Below are 9076 nucleotides of genomic sequence, written 5' to 3'. Positions count from 1 at the left end.
GAAATACGAAAATGGAAGGATTAATGGTGATGAACATGGTAAGCAAGCGCAGATATATCAAAACATGGTCATGGAAGAGATGATTACCTAATGGAAAATAGAAGTGGAATGTAATATGATATGTGATGCAGCTTTTCCTCCTTGCCACGAAATTTCAATCCTCCTTTAGGGTTAGGGTTTCAACTTCTTAAATAGGGTGGATTAGGTGTTCTCATGGGCTTTTTAATAAGTGATTTATCCATAAGAATAAAAGTGTGAAGTGAGGTGTAAAATGTTGTTATTTTGGGCCAAACTTAAGTGAATGTATGTCCAATGCATGGCCAAAAGAGGTAAAAAAACGTGACTGGTTTGTGCAGCATGCTTAGAAAATCTGATTGGGCCAGCCAGGCCCAAAATCTGCCTAGAAAATCAAGTCATGGTGCCCACTTTAAATGAATGTATCTCTCAAACCATGGATCCAAATGAGATGATTCCAAAAGGATGTGAAAGAGGACATGGCAAGGTACAACTGTTGTTAATAAAGTATTTTCAAATAATGCCTTGAAGTGCAAGAAAACTGGCCAAGAAGTCTTGACAAATTTTGAAGATTTTGGACTTAGAAATTTTTCTAAGTGTCCTAAAAAAATGTCTCACTTTGACTAAGCATAAATTTCTCAATTCTAATCCAAATGGAGCAAACTTTATATCTCTAGAAAGCTTGGAACAATAGGAACAACTTTCATGTTGGAGAAATTTTCAATTGGAGCTTTTATCTTGATGCAAAATGGGCTTAAAGTGAGTGCAACGATCATGAAAAGTTGCCCTAAATGGAAAGTCAACCATTTCAAAATTAAGTAACTTTTCCAATTCCTGATTAAACGATGAATCCATGATCCAACCTTGATCAAATTTCATATGTAGGATCCCCTAGGTATGGATTTTGAGATTCCACTCTCAAAATGTCAGGAGTTGACTTTTCTGGCCCCACAGTTGACTTTTCCTAAATTGTCTGACTCCTGATTCCATTGATCGATTGAAGTACTTCTAGCTCAAATAAAGAGCTGATTTTTTTTGTATGTAGACCCTTGTGGACATATGGAGGGTCATGGAAAATATTTTCACCCAAAGAATCATAAATAAACTGATTTTATACCAAACCCTAGTTTAGGGCAAAATTGATCAAGAACTGATTGCACTGATTGCCAATGGATCTTTCTGAGATAATTGTGAATCTTCCTAGGCCAAGATGCCTCTCTAATCATGACATGGATGAGATCCTCTACTTCCAACCAAACATTTCCTGTTGCAAGTAGCCATGAAACCCTAATTTCCTGATTAAATCCAGATGAACACTCTGATAGCTCTGATTCCTTCACTGATGAACTGAGGACCATAATAAGATACCTGGAGCCTCCTGAGACCCTTGAGACTTGTATATTTAGAAAATGAAGTCCAATTATCTATCTTGCTTTGTGTGGGCTCCTTCTGTTAAGGAGTGATTAATCAAAACCTGATTCCTAAGTCACTAATGCAGTATGCAATGAGTATGACCTAGTATGATGTCAATGAAATGTAAAACATAATCCCATGCTTCCAGGAAAAATGAAGGGTAAATTTTGGGGTATTACAGAAGGTCTGAATGATTAACCAATTTTCTAAACCATGATGTGGGCATGCTCTTAACAACTCTTTATATCTCTCCCAAGCTTCGAACAACAATTCTCCTTGGTTCTAGGTAAATCTAGTTATATGGTTTCGAAGAACGGAGGTCTTACTTGGGGGAAAGTATCTAGTAAGAAATACTCTTCTAAGGTTATCCCAAGTCGTAATGGAATTGGGTGGAAGGGAATCCAACCATGATATGGCTTTATCTCTGAGGGAAAAAGGGAATAATCTTAAACATATTGCCTCAGGAGAAGCTCCATTGGTTTTAAAAGTGTCTACTAATTGGAGAAAGATTTTTAAATGTTGGTTTGGGTTCTCAGTAGCGAGACCTGCGAATTGTCTCTGTTGCACTATTTGCAACAGGGAGGGTTTAAGTTCGAAATTATTGGCTGGGATGGTTGGGTTTACTATACTAGAACTAGGTTCTTCGTTGGATGGTTAGGCGAAATCCTTAAGAGGTCTTTGGTTTTGATCTTCGGCCATAGCTTTCCTAATTCTATGGAAAAATAAATGTGCGCGAGCGTAACGTTCAGGTTCCGCCAGAGGGTATACTAAGCTTCCGGTGCTGCGAGTTCTTCGCATTGACCGGTGGGTAATAGCCTAAGTCTAAACGATATAACAACAGGGTACGAAATTTGACGAAATCGTTCCCCGGCAACGGCGCCAAAAACTTGATGCGTGCTTTTGGCAAGTATACGAACGCATCAGAGTAATATAAAAGATTGTCGAATCCACAGAGACCAAGTGTCAGTCTATCGTTATCTATTGTTATGGTGTTTATCTAAGGCAATCAAAATAAGGGTTTTTAGAGTGTGCAATGAAAAGTAAAGTGTTGAATAAAGTTCAATTAATAAAGACAGACTCGAATGTAATTCATATAATCAATTAATAATCCAAGTACTTGCTAACAGAACTACTTATGGGCAGTGTTTCCTACTTTGAAAAGAACCAATTTAACAGGAACTGTTGCTTTTGCGTATTCAGAACTGAGTTGTACTCCCTAATCAAACCCTCTTATTGTCACTTATAAAAAGGCGCGCATTGCGTTAGAGTAGTAAACCTATTTTTAAGAAATATAGTATCTTGACTAAGTTGAAAAGTATTTTAACCTGGATTTCTTAACCAAAAGAGGTTCTCACGAACTAGACTCTAAACTTATAAACGCGTCCGAAAATAGTTTTAAAATCTCTTTTCTTCTTAAGTTAACAACTCCTAATGAACTAAGCAAAGCGCTTTCGCTATTTTTGAAATAGTTAAAAACAATTAAGCTTAAATAGACGTTGGACGACTTTCGATCTTACCCAACGAAAATTAAGTGCGGGAAAACTTAAGTTGAAAGTTAAAATAGCCCTTAAGTGTTTCTACGAACAATTGTACGGATTATCGGTTCAATTACGATCCTTATATTCTAACCTTATAGGGTTAGTTAGACATGGTAAAGTAAAGGTGCATTTTAATTTAAATAAAAGTAGTGCGAGTGCGGAAAGTAAATAAAAGTAGTGTGAGTGCGGAAAATAAATGAAAGTAGTGCGAGTGTGGAAAATAAATAAAGTAAAATGAGTGCGGAAAATAAATGAAAGTAAAGCGAGTGCGAGAAATAAATAAAGTAAAGCGAGTGCGAGAAATAAATAAAGTAAAGCGAGTGCGAGAAATAAATAAAGTAAAGAGAGTGCGAGAAATAAATAAAGTAAAGACAGTGTGAGAAATAAATAAGATAAAGGTAAAGTAATAAAAACCTGCTCCAATCGGAGGGTTGAATAAAATGTGAAACGGAAATGAAAATGGCGGCAGGATTAACTTCCTTCCAAAGTGCTCCAAACTCGATTACAGACTCGATCACAGACTTGGTTACACAATTGTGGTAACACCCCAATGTGAAGCGATTACCACTTTAAAATACTGAATATATGCCTAAGTGAAACTAAGTTTGCTCTAAGTTTGCATCTGCTCTAAGTTAGGATGATTAAACAAATGAAAACAAGTCTGTATTTATAGGCAAGTAAAATAATGGAAATGACAAGGATGCCCTTCAGTTTGAAAATGGGAGGGAAAACTTTTCTTCTTGTGGCGCCCGCCACAAGTCCATGGCGCCCGCCATAAGGCCAAATTGTGGCGCCTTAGTGGAAGTAGTGAGGAACGTGGCAATTGAGGGAAGTTGAGTTGTGACACGTCATGGCTGGTCCTATGGCGCCAGCCACAGTGGGAGTCACAAGTGCAAAATGCTGAATTTTAGTCTTTTTAGCTCATTTTCACTCCTTTTCTCGATCGAGGCTCCGATTAAAGCAAAAACCTGAAAACAAAGAGAAAGATAGTAATAACACAAAAAATAACAATAAAACCACTAAAATGCATGCGAAATCGGAGTCGAAAATACGGTGAAATTCAGTGTCATCAGTTTTCAACTTAGCGAGTTATTCTTTTATTTTTCTAGGCGAAGTATTTCTTGACTGCATCAGGAGCATCTCATGCCAATCCTTATATGTCAGAACCATCTTCTGGATAATCTTATTAATATTCTTATTTGCGGCTTCAACAACCTCATTCATCTTAGGCCTGTAAGGAGAAGTGTTATGGTGTTCAATCTTGAAGCCATCACAAAGTTCTTTCATCATTTTTGTTATTCAAGTTTGACCCATTATCAGTAATGATCTTACTTGGAACACCGTATCGGCAAATAATATGATTCTTGATAAATCGGACAACGACATGCTTGGTCACATTAGGATAAGATGTTGCTTCAACCTATTTAATGAAGTAATCAATGGCTACCAGGATTAAACAATGTCCATTTAAAGCTTTTCATTCAATCGTACCAATCATATCGATCCCCCACATAGAGAAAGACCATGGGAATGAAATAACATTGACAAGCGTCAGAGGCACATGAATCTTATCAGCATAAATTTGACACTTATGGCATTTCTTCACATATTTACAGCAATCAGATTCCATTTTCATCCAATACTAAACCTATCCTTAACATATTTTAGCCATTTCATGTCCATTGGCATGAGTACCAAAGTATCTTTCATGAACCTTTTGCATTAACATGTCAGCTTCGTGTCTATCCACGCATCTGAGCAAAATCATGTCAAAACTTCTCTTGTAAAGCACATCTTCATTTAGAAAGAAATTTCCAGCCAATCTTCTCAAAGTCTTCTTATCTTTGTTGGATTCCCCAAGCGGGTATTCCTGACTTTGAAGGAAATATTTAATGTCATAATACCAGGGATTATCATTTGTAACTTCTTCTGCCACAAACACGTGAGCATGCCTATCAAGGCGCATAATCGTGATACTGGGTGTGTCATTCCAATGATTTACTTTATACATAGAAGACAGAGTATCTAGAGAGTCTGCCATTTGATTCTCTTTGTGAGGTATATGATGAAATTCTATTTTATTGAAGAGAGTCGACAACCTCCTTGCATAATCTTTGTAAGGAATCAGGCCAAGATGATGAGTCTCCTAATCTCCTTGAATCTGATTAACGACCAAGGTTGAATCTCCATACACATCCAGAATTTTAATTCTCAAATCAATGGCCTCTTCAAGACCCATGATACAAGCTTCATATTCTGCCATATTATTCGTACAATCAAACATCAATCTTGCGGTAAAAAGGAGATGAGAACCCTTAGGAGTAATAATGATTTCCCCAATTCCATTTCCATAAGCATTAACAGCTTCATCAAACACTAAACCTCAACGGGATCCAGGCTTTGGCCCTTCTCCAGGCAACGGTTCATCATAATCTTTAGCTTTCAAGTACATAACATCTTTATCAGGGAAGTCAAACCTAATGGGTTGATAATCATCGATCGACTGGTGAGCCAAATGATCTGCAAGAATACTTCTTTTAATTGCTTTCTGAGTATGGTACTCAATATCATATTCCGATAATAGCATCTGCCGACGAGCTATCCTTTCATTCAAAGTAGGCTTTTCAAAAATATACTTGATTGGATCCATTTTGGATATCAACCAAGTGGTATGATTGATCATATACTGGCGTAAATGTTTGGTAGCCCATGCTAAACCATACCAAGTCTTTTCAAGCATGGAGTACCGAGACTCACAGTCTGTAAAATTCTTACTCAGATAGTATATGGCATGATCATTTCTACTGGTTTCATCTTACTGTCCAAGCACACAGCCCATGGACTCTTCTAACACGGTCAACCGTACCCAGGAAGGGTCCTGTAAAAGTCAAGATGGTGAAGAAAGCCAAGAGGGGGATGGAAGTGACTGAAGAGGGTCAGCTAAAAGTTCCGGTGGCTGTGGTCCCAAAACTTCTGATGCAGGATGGAGCCTTCCCTGCTGTTGATGATACTGGTGCAACCGTCGCCACAAGAGGGGGTATGCTGACAGGGGATACAACCCAGAGGATCATGGAAGTGGAAATGGACAAGGAAAAAGTTGAAACACCCAGTCAAGCAATCGAAACCGTCAAGGTGGAGAGCGCTCTTGTTGTTGAGAAAGAAAAGAAGTTGTCCATTTCTTCTTATAAACAAGCTCTGGAGGTGGTGAAGAACCAAGAGGCCCAAGGCTGGGGGAGAATCATTGACATAGTGGTAAAGGCAGACATGTTCGGGATTGGTTATCCGGATCGAGAGTTGTCTAGACCAAACAGAGGACGTCGTCCACCGTATATCTTCGTCAGTGCAGGAATGTTGGATCCTGGTCATGCCCGTTCAGTGGGTGAAGATGTTGGCAGCGACCGCGAGCTCGAGGCGTGGATAAAGTCGTGCGTACCAGGCAACTGGAAAGCTTCCAAAAGCATCACTGTCACTCATCCGGAAGTGTAGTATTTCTGTGTTTCAATTGTTGTTTGCATGAAAGCCATACGTTTTGCCCGAAACGTACTGGTCCATTGTAAGGGCCACCTCATGTGTTTCATTTTGCAACATTTTGCATCAGTAATAAATGGATGTTTTTGTAATTAAAAGCGGTATTCCCTGTTTTTCATTTATTTTGCAGTTTCAAAAAACAAATAAAAATGGCAATGTTTTTCTTTCGTCTTTCCCTGTGAGTTTGTCTCACCTCACCAGTAATTATTCTCCAGATCTCATCGATAACAATTTGGTTACACCTCTGTATGACTTCGGCAATCCGATCTATCATGTCAAAGAAGAAGGCGAATAAGATTGTGATCTGCTGGAACTAGCCAGGTTGTTGGGACAAGAGGAGAAGGTGATTCAGCCGCTCGAGGAGTGATCCAAGGTTGTTGTTCCAAGCACCGCCGAGGTCAGAAAGTGGAAGTTGAGGCCGCTTCGGAGGCTAGTTGAGAACAAAATGGTAGCCCTGTTAAGAGAACATGTTGATATCTTCGTCTGGTTGCATCAAAATACACCAGAGTGGAATACCAATGTTGTGAGGCACAAGCTGCCCTTAAGAGAAGACTGTTCTCCATTGAAGCAGAGGCTGAGGCCTGAAAAGGATGAGAAAGAGAGAATGTGTATGGACCACCAAGGTGTGAATAGAGCTAGTTCGAAAGATGGATTCCCGGTACGTCACAATGAGTATCGGTTGATTATATAGCTCAGGTCTCAGTGTTTACCTTCGTGGATGGATTCTTGGCCAAGACCAGGTTGAGTGGATGCCGGATGATATGAAGTAAACCATGTCCATCACACAAGGGGCACCTCCTTGTTATGAAGGGATTCCATTCAGTCGCAAGAGGCTGCTGCCACGTATCAGAAGTCTACGGTGACTTTGTTTCATGATATGATTCATCGTGAAAGCAAATACCATGTTGAGGACATGATGACAAAGTCTCGAGGAGAACAGGGGCATCCGGTAGACTGGGGCAAGTTGATTGGCCGGTCGGGAGGATAACTCACACTGTTGAGTCAGAATCAGTGCACTTATGGAGTGCTGTCCGTCAAGCTACCGAGACTTGTTGTGAGCGAATCAGAGGTCGAGGTCGATCCTGCAAAAAAAAAAAAAAACAATACAAGAAATGCCTGAACCGAAAACAAAAAAGAAGAAGAGATCAAACGGTCAGGCAGGATGATGATTGCCAAGGGGCACTAAAAAAAGATAAGTTACAGGAACCTCTGATTCCGATACTTCAGTGAAAGAAACGACTGTTAATCTGGTACTTGACAGCCCTCAAGGGATCTATTAGGTGCGTATTGAGTCAGTATGACTAGTCTTGTCGAAAAGAGCATGCAATTTACCTAAGCAAAAAGTTTATCGACTGTGTAACAATACACGCACTGCTCGAAAAAACTTGATGTACTTTGGCATAGGCTGCTCGCCGACTGAGACAGTATACTGGTTCATACCACTTTGTGGATGTCCAAAATGGATCTGATCAAGTATGTGCTTGAGAAGCTAGCATTGACTGGACAGGTTGCAAGAGAGCAAACGACTCTAACTGATTTATGATGTCCAGTATATCTCTCAAAGAGCAATCAAGAGGAGTGTGCACTGTTTGATCACTTTGCCAGCAACCCATGGAGGATTATCAACCAAGGAAGTTTGAGGTCCCTGATGAGGACATCTCGAGGTACTCTAATCGAAAGATTGAGAGTGACCGATCCCGGAGGAGGGGCCTGACCCTGAATCCGAACGGGTTCTGATGTCTGAGGGGGATAAGGTAAGGTGAATGAGGTAGTGCTTCCCGGATCACAGTTGGTTGCGCCAAACAATGGTGATTGAACATAAAGTTTGTATCCTGGGTATTGAACCTCGGGATGTGCATCTACTGGGGCAGTGTCTTCCTCACAGGTGTATGGGAAGGAATTAATGCTACCATCTGATGTCCTGATCAGAGAAGGTTGAGTGTGTAAGAACCCGGCATGACACGTTGAGCCCAACTGAGGGAAAGGGCTGGCAGTTACTTGTCATGGGGCAGTTGTGTCCGGTGAATGAAGCGTGTTGTGTACTACGTAAGAGTGACCTCGTGCGTACCATGTGAAAGATGTGGTAGGGAAGAGGATCCTTCCTCCTCGAGACGATCGTGGGACAAATGGATAAACAGTTACGAGTGTCCATTCGTGGTTAAGAAGGTTTTCTCTGATAGAGCCTTGTTGTTGACAACCACGGATGACGAAGATTTTCCATCCCAGTGAATACGGACGCAGTTAAAAGATACTTCGTGAAAGAGACCCGCTGGACAAAAAGAACAAAAGAGTCCAGGCAAAAAGGGGCATCCCGGCGAACCAAGAAAAAGAGAAAGGTTCGGGCAAAAGTTAGGGATACGAAAAGAAAAGAACTGTACACCCGGCAAGTTGAAAACCCCACAAGGGCGACTTGGGCAAAAAAAAAAGGGGTATCCCGGTGGACTGAAACCCGAAAGGGCGGTCCAGGCAAAAGAGGGAATGAAACGAACAACTGCGTCCAGCATGATCGTTTGTGCTCATGATGACTTGGATAATCTCCGCAAGAGACCGATTGGAAGCGTCTTGTTCAGAAGACAGAAAGT

General features: G+C 40.4%; 1 non-coding gene across 1 annotated transcript; it reads left to right on the top strand.

Moving 5' to 3' along the window:
- Nucleotides 1-1636: 1636 nt before the first annotated feature.
- LOC127088404 (small nucleolar RNA R71) lies at nucleotides 1637-1743 on the top strand. Its single transcript, XR_007790242.1, has one exon. It is a non-coding gene; the product is annotated as a small nucleolar RNA R71 (small nucleolar RNA).
- Nucleotides 1744-9076: the final 7333 nt, after the last annotated feature.

This window comes from Lathyrus oleraceus, chromosome 5 (genome assembly GCF_024323335.1).
Source record: "Lathyrus oleraceus cultivar Zhongwan6 chromosome 5, CAAS_Psat_ZW6_1.0, whole genome shotgun sequence".
NCBI classification, from domain to species: domain Eukaryota; kingdom Viridiplantae; phylum Streptophyta; class Magnoliopsida; order Fabales; family Fabaceae; genus Lathyrus; species Lathyrus oleraceus.
Note: the sequence above shows the minus strand (reverse complement) of the source record. Positions and strands in the feature narration are given on the sequence as shown.